Source organism: Nomascus leucogenys, chromosome 15, assembly GCF_006542625.1.
Source record: "Nomascus leucogenys isolate Asia chromosome 15, Asia_NLE_v1, whole genome shotgun sequence".
NCBI lineage: Eukaryota > Metazoa > Chordata > Mammalia > Primates > Hylobatidae > Nomascus > Nomascus leucogenys.
In genome coordinates, this window is record NC_044395.1 from 65699930 (window position 1) to 65712946 (window position 13017).

At 42.5% G+C, this 13017-nt stretch overlaps 1 pseudogene; it reads left to right on the plus strand.

Moving 5' to 3' along the window:
- Positions 1 to 5858: 5858 nt before the first annotated feature.
- On the plus strand, positions 5859 to 6799 carry LOC100600979 (annotated as a pseudogene).
- Positions 6800 to 13017: the final 6218 nt, after the last annotated feature.

The window sequence follows — 13017 nt, forward strand, 5'->3', positions numbered from 1 at the left end:
TCAGAGCCCAAATCCTGGATGTACCCCTTGTGAGGTTGGGAAGGTGGCTTTAAGAAAAATGCTTTCCCTATTATAGCATCAGTATTCCCATTTGAGGGAAATTCTCAGGCTTCAGAGATGTATGTAAGTCCCTCAGTTGGTATCTATCTCCATGTACTCCGCTTAAGCATCTGGGCTAACAAGTTTGAATTTTACTCTAGAATTGAACATGAACAATGTTTATTTCAGAAATTATAACACTGAACTGATAAAATTATAAACTAAGAGTCCAATATTCAATAGTCAACTTGTTGGTGGTGGTATTGTGTTGGTCTGACTTTTCATCTTTGATTGACCTACATATGGGAGACCTAGCTATAAAATAGGATTGAATGGGAAAATCTGAGTAGTTGCATCCAAATGAAGGTTTAAGATATTTAACGACACCAAACTTGATGTTTTTGTGTTGCAGAGCCCCGTCAGCCAGTGGCATAATCTCATTTTGGGGCCACGGCGCCCTCTCTTGGACAGCGTTAGAATGGGGACAGTGTTAGAATGTCAATGTTTGCTTCTGATTCAGATCTGTTTCCAAGGTTGAATACATATCTCTTTCTGTTTAAGATATTTTCCTATAGCAAAAGTTAATACTTTTTTCCTGCACATCTGAGGCATATCTCCCTAAGTTGGAAGAATGAGGTTTTGAAAGTTTTTGCATCAAATTAAGGGATGAAGCCTTACTGTAACCTTAAGGATAATTCAACAAGTACATTGGTTTATTGGATACTTTTAGTTTTTAAATGTTGTACAAGGCATCCAGATACAGAATAGACTGAGATACTAAGTTTATCAAAGCAGAGTTTATCCACTGGAGGTGGTGAATGCTGGATGTGAATCTGGATATGAATTTCAAAATCTAGATATGAATCTGTATAGACTGATAGTCCTACTTTTTTACTTGGCTAAGGGTACAGCATACATGCAGGATAGAAGGATCCTGTATATTTTGGCCACCACCAGCAATTTCACACAGAATAAAATGTAAGCTTGGGGAGCAGGTTGCAAGCTTCTGGAAGTTCCCAGCTTCTCCCAAGTTTCTATAGAGTTAGAATCCTCTGAAAGGAGAGTGGAAGTGAAAATGAGATCCTTCCCATAATGATTCTACTGCATTAGCTCCCTTTCCTGACTATATTAGCTCCTAGCCTGAAAGAGAAGGTCAGGTATCTCCCAGGCTTAGAGCTAGCCCTTTCTGAAGACACAGGGACAGCAGTAATAGTGATAATGCTGTTTAAGCATTTGTCATGTTTGTCTTACTAGGCCCTTCATATACAGTATCCAAAAGTAATCCAAAGAGATTGTTCAATTTATGCTTGAAGAACTGGAAATGATGTAACTTGCTTGAGGTCACATAGTGAGTATGTAACCGGGCTGGCTTTGCAAACTCAAGCCTTTGAAGCTTCAGAGGCCATGCCTTGTCACACATCCTGAAGTGTGACACTTCAACCCATGAACATCCCATTGGAACACTTGAAGAAAAAAATGGCTTCTTCAGTTTTTCACTGAGAAAAGGGATGTTAGAGAAGGTTTCATTCAAAAAGATGCAAAGGAGATCTACCATTCCACCCACAAGGTAGAGTCTTTCCACAATATAAACTGGAGTGGGGGAAAAATCTCTCCAATATCTAATTTTGAAGAGTTGCTATTCAGTTGTCTTAAATAATTTAGGATGCTACCATCACTCCCTAATACTGTAAAGAGATTAGACTTTAGACAGATAGGGGATTGGAGTTCAGCCTGAGCCCCAGGAAACTCATCCCCACCCTGGGAAGGTCTTTGATTTCTACTTGGTGTCCCTAGAATAGCTGCAGATACCAGGAAGGCCAGATGCAAGAAACAAGAGGACTTGGATACAAGGGATTATGACTCAGTTAATGGGTCTGTTCCTTCCCTCTGGACCAACCCTGGCATGCCAGAAACAGCTGTACTTAAGTTTAGATTCTGTGCTCATCCTTCTGGGACAAAGCCTGCTATTAACTTTCTGTACTGAGGAAAGTGGGGAGGGCTCAGATCCCAGATGGAATTCCCTAGACATCTGAGCAGAATGCTCATAAGTGCAAGGTCTCTGAGGCATTTGTAGAGCCCCAGGCTCTTACTGACATGACCCAGCCCAGGTAAGAACATCTTACAAAGAATGATACAGAAAGAGAATAGGGGTCATAGGGAGGAGTTCCCAGCTTATAAGGACGAATAGACCTTGGGCAGTCAACTTAGCTCATACTTCTATAAGTCTAAGGCAAGACTCAGGAAAGGGATTCTCTGGGAAGGGGATTTAGAATGGGTAGAGTTCCCACAGAGCCACAAACAAGGAGTCTCATGAAGACTCTAATTCACTAATGACAATACAAGACCTTTTAATATGTCACCATGTTCTTTAAATAGACACAATATTTTATTCTTATTCAACAGAGCCAGGTACTGTGCTAGCACATGACTTCTAGTAAGACAGGCAAGATCATCACCCTTTTAGAACTTATCTTGTTTGGGGAAAGATACATCAGAAGACAATTCAGAGAACTATCCAGACAGTATAGAACTAGAGCATGGAACCAAGAATCAAGGCAAGGTTCACTAAAGTGGATATCTAAGCTATGGCAAGGTGAACATGTGAGGATTTACTAGGTGAGGGAGGAAGGAAGAATGTCATTTCAATATCAGGAAAGAACATGTATTATTCTCAGAAGCAAAAGGACATGTTGCAGTTGGGAAAAAAAATGCAGTCTCATGGAAGGTAGTAAGCAGGGTGAGGAATGGTAAGAGCCATGGCAGGTTATGGTGGATGTGTCTGGATGGATCACTCAGATGAGAGGTTGCTTTGCAGAATGCTTATGCTCATACCATCCCTGCACAGAAGCTGCAGTAGACTACTGTATTTAAGGTATAAGAACTGCTCCTGACAAATGAGGTATGAATTAAAGAGCTACTCTCAGTGTTACGATCTTAGGGGAAAAGACGGGGGTCAAAAACTTATCCCAAGAGTCGGTCCTCCCCATGTAGCAGCTGAAGTGTATCTCTCTAGTCAAGGATATGCTCTTCAGTTTCACAACGTGTTCCCAGAAATGAATAGGAAGAGATGAAATGGAGGTATCCATCAAGAAACAGCCCTATATGTTGTCAGGTATGAGGAAGGAAAGCGAGGGAAGATAAATTCTACCTTCTCCAGAGTTTCAGGTTAGTCCAGAGGGGACATCCGACATGGCTGGAACAAGGTCTGTGATAACCAGAGGCCTATTGGATTTCATGAAAAGTCACTTCCTCTGTGTCCACAATTAACCGAGCAATTCAGATCACAGATGAGACCAATTCACACTTGGTCTTATCTGTGATTTGTGTCTGTAAGTTCCTCCTATAACATGATCTCTGCACAAATCTCGAAGGGAGCCATTTGCCAGGGAAGAAGTGAAGGGATTCAAATCGCATTAGAAGGAAAGATGGACCCTGAAACAGCTTTCTCACTAATATAGGAGGGGTAATAGCTCTACTTAGGAATCATGGCAACAGAAAAATCCACTTGGTTGAGTCCTGCTAATTTTTCCATTCAAAAACTCTATATTTCTGGAGTAGAACAAAACTTTTCCACATTACAGCTTTGTTTAGTAGGACATATTCAAGCCATAAAAGCCATTTGATTAGACATACAAGTAAAATAGAAAAGCCCCCCTTTATTGTAAATCTAAATATCAGAGGAAAGATTATCTAGCCCCTGATTGTCATGAGTTTATAGCTCTTTTGCCTTTAGGATTAGTTCTGTGACTTGTCAACTTTCAGATTCTGTGTCCTACTGAGGAAGCAATCTTCTTGTCAAGAGATAATACTGGGTAAAGATCATATACTGTTGGGATCTGGTCTGGTATATTCATGAAATAACAAGTGGCATAGTCAAAGCGGCAGTTGAAGGGACTATCTGCAGAGGCATGAGAAGAGTTAAGGAACTTGACAAGGGATGGGGAGGCACCGGGACTAACAGTAAGCAGCACAACTTAGCCTAGAACTGACTGGGTAAAGCAGGGCATGGTTACCAGAATACAGGAAGGGTCACTTCAGGAGCTGGGGCCTTTGGTAGAAGACCAAGACACTGCCAAACATAGCTGGTAGGAAGGGAACTAGAGAGTAGGTCTCTAATCTCTGGTTTTACCCTCATATCTCCTGTTGGTGCCTCACATTGACTGAGCCCACCTGGAAAATAGAGGACAAGGGAATCTAGGTGATACAGCCCATGAGTAAAATATAGCATCTGAGACATAGAACAGGGATCTATGCAAATGGAGGGTGCAAATGAAGAACAACCAGAATATAGGTTAAGGAAGCCAAGCCACCTCCTTCCAACTAAATCCATCACTCCATTCTACCCTGATGACTTCACAGGCCAGTTCCTGTGTACTCCCTTTCCTTCCCAGCCCCAATGACTCAGCCTTTTTATCTTCCCTATTTGCAGTTATTGCCAACATTATGTCCACTTGTCATAATCTTTGAGAATCTTAAGGTGATCCCAGCTTATGGCGAGGTTTTTTGGGATAATGTCAGACTTACAGCCGTCACCCTCCCAAGCACCACAGCTGCCTGGAGATAGACATTCCAGAGTCTTTTGAAGTTTGAACTTTCTTGGCTTTGCATGTTAGTCTCAACAGAATAAAGAGCTAATGCTTAGTGTTACTGTCAGACCCTGCATTTTCATTTAGTCATGACAACTTCTCTAGGCCATGGCTTTAAGTTTGTTGCAAAGTGTGGTTAGTTGTATTTCACTAATGGGATAAAGCCGTTCGCCTAAGCTCTCACTGCCAAGATCTGAAGACAGATCTAGAAAAGTCCTAAGCCCAGATTGCTGACTATTCTGTTGTCAACCTAACTAGGCTTAAGATGTAGGGTATGAAACTTCTTACGCGTTCCTCACCTTCTTTCACATTCCTCTGATATATAAGGAACACATTCTGGTATGATCTTTTAGAGAAAGTTTAAAAAAATCAGAGACAACACATTGTTTTCATGTATTTGCTTTAAATTGACATCTTTTTAGTGAGTTGCTCTGGACTCTAAGTAAGGGTGTTTCACGGCCAAACATTTGTCTTAGGCTTCATGCCACTCTACACTGAATGTCTTCTTCCTCCCTGCTGATAACCCTCTCTGTTTCTGGAGACTTATCTTCATATTCAGTCTTCATGAAGGGAGGAGACCCTTGCCAGGCTTTGCCTTTGGGCATCAAATACACATAAACTGAGCTTTGGTCAGCTTTCATCTTTCAGAAATCACTTTGTTTCCACCCTCTGGAAGGTCTCATCTTTACCATCCCAAGTCTCTGCCTTGTGACTTTGGCCTGCAAATTAGACATTTCAGCTCATCCAGTAGTCAATTCTGGTCCCAGGCTTAAGCTTTCATTTACCATGGAGCCTAGATAGTCCCAGGTGTCTCTGACCCTCTGACACTTTAGTGCATCTCCTTTTCTTTCAAGGAGCTGTATACTCTAGAGCCTTCCAACATGATCTCAAGCACCACCTCATAGCCTACCTGCAGTGGTAAATGACCACACAGTTATTTGCTTTAGGTCAATTCATTCACTGATGCAAGAATATCATTCCTTGAAGGTCATACTGCAAAAAGATATATTTCATTCAAATGAGTGTTTGGCTTGTGCTTTGTAAGATTTTGTGAACATTTTAGTATAATGTGACACTGACATTCTAGAATTTCTTCTAAAGATGACTTATCTAACATCTAGTCAGTGACCCTATTATTATAGGAACTTAGAGTAAAATATTATCTTTTATTTCCAGGAAAAACATCCTGCTGCATTTAGTGGGGCAAGTGAGAAGGTTCACATATAAATAGCCATGTTCACTTTTCATAATGTCTGCTCAGTACCCAGCTCCTTCCGGCTCACTGGCATCCCAGAGCTGCACATCTGGCTCTCCATCCCCTTTGGCTCCATGTACCTGGTGGCTGTGGTGGGGAATGTGACCATCCTGGCTGTGGTAAGGGTAGAACACAGCCTGCACCAGCCCATGTACTTTTTCTTGTGCATGTTGGCTGCCATTGACCTGGTTCTGTCTACTTCCACTATGCCCAAACTTCTGGGAATCTTCTGGTTTGGTGCTGGTGACATTGGCCTGGATGCCTGCTTGGGCCAAATGTTCCTTATCCACTGCTTTGCCACTGTTGAGTCAGGCATCTTCCCGTGGCTTTTGATCGCTATGTGGCCATCTGCAACCCACTACGTCATAGCATGGTGCTCACTCATACAGTGGTGGGTCGTTGGGACTTGTTTCTCTCCTCCAGGGTGTTCTCCACATTGGACCTCTGCCTCTGATGATCCGCCTGTGGCTGCCCCTTTATAAAACCCATGTTATCTCCCACTCCTACTGTGAGCACATGGCTGTAGTTGCCTTGACATGTGGCAACAGCAGGATCAATAATGTCTATGGACTGAGCATTGGCTTTCTGGTATTGATCCTAGACACACTGGCTATTGCTGCATCCTACGTGATGATTTGCAGGGCCGTGATGGGGCTAGCTACTCCTGAGGCCAGGCTTAAAACCCTGGGGACATGCACTTCTCACATCTGCGCCATCCTGATCTTTTTATGTTCCCATTGCTGTTTCTTCCCTGATTCACCGATTTGGTCACTGTGTGCCTCCTCCAGTCCACACTCTGCTGGCCAACTTCTATCTCCTCATTCCTCCAATCCTCAATCCTATAGTCTATGCTGTTCACACCAAGCAGATCTGAGAGAGGCTTCTCCAAATCCCGAGGCTAGAAATGAAGATTAGATGATTACTATTTTCTTCTCTCTCAAATAAGCTCATGGAGAAGTTCATGGAGAAGGTGTTTACATATGGCAGGCTGCTTCCCATTAGGAACTTTACAAGCAGTTTGAGGTATTAGGCACTGTGGTCTCCAACTTTTGTAGTTCCAAAGGAATTCTAAGAAAGTATACAACTCTAAGTCCTAAAAGGTGGAAAATATAAAACTTACAACTAAAGGATATTTGAGCTGCAAAGAAGGTAAACCAACCATGATAGTGACAAGCTGCTAATATTTAGCATTGTGTCATGTAATTCTTGAAAATGTCCTGATATGAGGTATGAGGAAATAGGACAGAACACCCTTGCTTTATGAACTACATATAGTTACTTAAGCTGCCTAGCTCCACGTTTGGTTGGAGTTTGTAATACATTGTAAAGTTATGTATTAATACTTTCTATTCTTTGTTTTCTGTATATCCTTTAAAAGGTAAATTCTAAAAACTAAGTCATTTAATTGAAGTTTCCTTAGCTGCAAGATGACACTTCCTGAGTTAAGCCTCTCGTAATTGAGATGCTGTTCAAACTGCCTGTAATAATGTGTACTAGAAGACTCACTTGTATGTGCCCAGAAGATTTGGGGATACTTATGAAACAGAATGTGGCCTGAAAAAAAATTGTCAGGTCAATGAAGGAAAATGAGACAAGGTTAACATGTCTCAACATTGCCTTTGTTGTATTCTTTGCAGGCTTGATGCATATGAGGACTCTGTGGAAATAAGTCTTCCCTTTCCCACAGAAACACTCCCCAAACCCTAATCCATCTGTAGGATTCCTGCCGATAGCGTGCTACATCCTTAAAATGAATCAGCATCAAGTTGCGAGTTATATAGTTTATAGAGACACTGACTTTGTCCTCCAGATTGTTAGCTCAATGACTAGAACATAGTTAACATGGATAAAGCATTTAGTTACTATTGACAGAATTACTGACATAGTCTTCCCAACCACACTGTAAGGTAAGAATTACTCCATTTTGCAAATGAAGAAATTGAGGTTCCCAGAAGTGATAGAATTGCCCAAGGTCACTCAGAGAGCAACAGTGAAACCAGGAATTCAGCCAAGTTTGTTTTCAAAGCTCAAAGGCTTCCAGCCTCTCTGATCCACGTTTTCCTTAACTGAGGAAGGGTGCTGAAAGGTCCTTCCTGGAGGTCTGAGTTGTCATGCACTTAGACGTTAGCTACACCCATTATTTCTAAAGTCAGAAGTGTACAGATCAAAAAGCACTCTCTTTTACAGTGCTGTTTCCAGAGGAAGGACAAAACGTAAATCTAGGTCTGCTCACTAATTCTACAACTCCATAAAGTCAGGAAAATGTTGAATACACTAGGCTTTAGGTAAAAACCAAACTGACCGAAGGAGTAGTCAAGTGCAAAGGAAAGAGCACCGCATGAAACCAGAGAAACTTTTCTAGTTTCTCTTTGGCTAGTCCAGAGAATGGAAACCACCCCGCTAATGGGACATCTGGAATGTGTGATCATTTTGGGATCCAATTACATGCATCTCTAACTTCCATCCTATCACACCATAATGAGTAGCTTTCCCTAAACTTTCATCCGAGTTTAGAGGAATTGAGTGTTCTTCCTATGAATGGAAAAGCAATCATAAGATAAGTCTTCTGCTTTACCTATCCCACCGTGGTTGGGAACCAGAGGAAGACTTTTGGAATCAGTGCAAAGTTGTGCTCACCAGCTCTCTGTGGAGCAGGGGTGAAAGGGCAAAGCACAATGACCCAGAATTACCTCTGATGTGATTCTAAAATGTCATCTAATAAGGTTAACCTCAGGAGAGATATAGAAACCTCGCTGTTCTCCCACAGCACATTTTTCTGGAGGAAAGTATACTGGAAGAAATTAGATATGAGTTGGGACCCAATTTATGGAATTTCTTGGAATTCAGCCTATCATGTGAATGAATTTTGTCTTCGTTCTCCTAAAGTTGTTCAGTCTGTATCAGATTATAGAATAGCATGTTCCTATAATTCTAGCTTTCATTTATTGTAATATTGAAGTTGTGAAATCTAAATGTAGCCAAGGGACATGAAGTTGGCCACCTAAGCATAAAAGGTGAAACAACTTATGAAACATACAAGAAGCCATGAAAATTATTGTGGCAACCTTTAAGTGTACCTTCCAGATCTTCTACAGTGAATGCAGTTGACTGACAGCTTTAACTGCTGCCGTCTACTATCCCCATGCTCCTACCGAGGCCACATTTCCCAGAAGCTGTTCCCAGTGATCCAGCATGATAGGGACATAGAATAGGCCCATTTGGAACTGCACACTTCTGACAGGGAACTATGACTCCAGGACTCTCACATGGAACTTTCTAAAAGTTTCAGCAAGGCCAAAGTTTATAGATCTTTCCTTAGAACCCTCTCTCAATCCTTTACAGATGTCAGGCTGGCATTTTCCATTAGTTCTCTCAACTTCCTCCAGCTCCCTCCTGCATTCTCCTTCACAAGCATATCCTTCAGTAAGATACTAAGATGGGATTAGACCTAAGATAGTAGAGTTTTTAAATTATTATACTTTAAGTTTTAGGGTACATGTGCACAACGTGCAGGTTACATATGTATACATGTGCCATGTTGGTGTGCTGCACCCATCAACTTGTCATTTAACATTAGGTATATCTCCAAATGCTGTCCCTCCCCCCTCCCCCCTTCCCCCACCCCACAACAGGCCCCAGTGTGTGATGTTCCCCTTCCTGTGTCCATGTGTTCTCATTGTTCAATTCCCACTTATGAGTGAGAACATGCAGTGTTTGGTTTTTCGTCCTTGCGATAGTTTGCTGAGAATGATGGTTTCCAGCTTCATCCATGTCCCTACAAAGGACATGAACTCATCCTTTTTTATGGCTGCATAGTATTCCATGGTGTATATGTGCCACATTTTCTTAATCCAGTCTATCATTGTTGGACATTTGGGTTGGTTCCAACTCTTTGCTATTGTGAATAGTGCCACAATAAACATACATGTGCATGTGTCTTTATAGCAGTATGATTTATTATCCTTTGGGTATATACCCAGTAATGGGATGGCTGAGTCAAATGGTATTTCTGGTTCTAGATCCCTGAGGAATCACCACACTGACTTCCACAATGGTTTAACTAGTTTACAGTCCCACCAACAGTGTAAAAGTGTTCCTATTTCTCCATATCTTCTCCAAGCACCTGTTGTTTCCTGACTTTTTAATGATTGCCATTCTAACTGGTGTGAGATGGTATCTCATTGTGGTTTTGATTTGCATTTCTCTGATGGCCAGTGATGATGAGCATTTTCTCATGTGTCTGTTGGCTGCATAAATGTCTTCTTTTGAGAAGTGTCTATTCATATCCTTCGCCCACTTTTTGATGGGGCTGTTTTTTTCTTGTAGATTTGTTTAAGTTCATTGTAGATTCTGGATATTAGCCCTTTGTCAGATGAGTAGGTTGTGAAAATTTTCTCCCATTCTGTAGGTTGCCTGTTCACTCTGATGGTAGTTTCTTTTGCTGTGCAGAAGCTCTTTAGTTTCATTAGATCCCACTTGTCAATTTTGCTTTTTTTGCCATTGCTTTTGGTGGTTTAGACATGAAGTCCTTGCCCATGCCTATGTCCTGAATGGTACTGCCTAGGTTTTCTTCTAGGATTTTTATGGTTTTAGGTCTAATATTTAAGTCTTTAATCCATCTTGAATTAATTTTTGTATAAGGTATAAGGAAGGGATCCAGTTTCAGCTTTCTACATATGGCTAGCCAGTTTTCCCAGCACCATTATTAAATAGGGAATCCTTTCCCCATTTCTTGTTTTTGTCAGGTTTGTCAAAGATCAAATGGTTGTAGATATGCAGCATTATTTCTGAGGGCTCTTTTCTGTTCCATTGGTCTATATCTCTTCTAAGTTATATTGATGCCCCTGCAGAATAATGCAATTGAGAGCTATTAAACAGCTAATGGCTAGGTGTGAGAACTTAAGGGTCTCTTTGTAAGCAACCAGAGAAAGCCCCCTGCAATGATACACAGCTGAGAAGCAGACTAAGGACAAGTGTTACAAGTACAGAGCTCCAGAAATGTTTGAGAGCTCAGCAAAGAGTGTTATTCTAAAGTCAGGGCCATATTTGGGAAAACATGAGACACTGAAACATGGCATGGGAAGGGATACCCTTGAGGATGTTGAAACTGCAATACCCTAAATGCTTTGGGCTTTCAGAGGTGACCCACTTTTCTCTAGTAAAAGATAACACTTTGGTGCAGCAACAGGTATTCCCTCAGGAGCTGCTCTCACCTCTTCTGGCTGCCAGGATGATATGTAGGGGTAAAGACAGCATATTCTTGCTGAGAATAGGCAGGGCCTGATAGAAGAGGAAGTAACTATACAACAGAATGGTTTTTAGAGTTAACTAACATATATTCCCTGGCAAAGGCCCCACCCTCAAGCCTGGAAACCCACGGCCCTAAATGGGAACATACATTCCTATTTTTGTACCCAAAAGTTGCCTTTTGGCCTGCCTTACCCCCCTATCCTGTACCCTTATAAACCCAAGACCCCACAAGCAGATGAGGAGATGAACAGAAGAATGGCAGAACAGCAGAGTGAAGAGAAGCAGCATCTGAACACTGAAAGCAGTTTGGCTGGGGGTGGTCAGAGAGGAGATCAGCCACTGAACGGTCAAACTCCAGGAGAAGATCATCTTCCCATTCAATCCCCTTTCCAGCTCACCACCCATCCCACTGAGCACACCATAACACATGCTCACTTGGGGTTCAGGAGTCAGGCTCCCATCTCAGACACTACTGTGGGGCTGGAGCCCACGGTGCTTGCCCTGGCTCCTACATCTGCTTGTCTGTGTGTTCTTCTCATAAGGGGTTTAAGCACACACAGCCAAACAGATGAGCCATACCCTTGTCACATGTCCTGCGATGAGGGTCAGGTAACTCATCCGGGGGCTTGTCTGGGATACAAAAAAAAAAACAAGTTAAAATGCAGAACTGTCAGATCTGTCTCTTTTCCAAGACTCTGCCAACTCTTTCCTGGAGGTAAAGGGAATATATTGGCTCTATTTCCCTTCATAGAGGTCTAGCCATCACATGGGACTGGAGTAAAGCCCTGAGGCAACTGAAGGCATCTTTTGCTGGAAGATTCCAACACTGAACTCCATTGGCCAAGACCCCCAGACTTTGTTATGGTGTCTCTTCTTTCACTGTTTGAAATGGCTCTTATCTCTTATAATGTTAACGGTTTTGCTACAGACTGTGGCAATGATATTAAATGATGGCATTTGGCTTAGCCATCAAAAGGTGCAGCTCAGAACCATGTGGTCTGCTCATAGAGGTGCCATCCCCACCCCCTCCCCAACAGCTGCAGGTACACGTGGTGCATGGTGCCTTCCCTTCCAGCTCAGGTGCCTCGGTGTGTCTGCAGTACACACAAGCCACGCCCAATGCCAACAAAGGGCAGGAGAAAACTGCAGCTGCCGCTGGGGCCCTGCATGGAGGTTCTTCCTCCAGGACCTCCCCATTTTGTCCCTTAAGCTGTAGTTTTTTTTCCCTTCCCCATTTTTTCCCCCTTCTCTAAGTGAGAGGGTTCCTTTTCCCAGCACTCTGCTTATGATAGAAAAAAATGAAGGAGCGACCCCCTGCTGGCTAATAGCTGCAAATCTGGCAGGGCCCATTTGAGACTTAGATACATGCAGCCCCTGAAATATTTCATCCCAGACTCAATTCCAGGCTTCAGGGCTGAGGCCCTAGAAAGGAAAACCAGATCTGAGGAATCCAAAGCCAGGTGACAGGCACAATGTAAATAGGCAGAACATTCCTGCTGACTAAACCCCTGCTTCATGGAAGGAGGCCATGCTCTATGGCATAGATGAGACTCAGGAAACTCAAAGGTTGCTGACAGTAGGGAAAATAAAAGGCATAGGCAATGGTGGATAATCCCTACTGTCTAGGTGCCCCCCGCTTCACAGGTGCAGGTCGCAATGGCACCCATGGGTAGCATCTGTCTAGGGTCACTGGGACTTGGGGACAAAAAAACAAAAAGGGAATGTCTTTGTCTTCCTCACATCCCAAGTTTTTGCTGAAATAAGGGAAATGAATGCCTCTATTTCCCTTTCTTTCAGAATGGGCAACCAGCTCTCTTCACCAACCCCAGCTCATACTCCTCTGGAGTGTATCCTGAACCATTGGGACTGCTTTAACCCTCAATATCT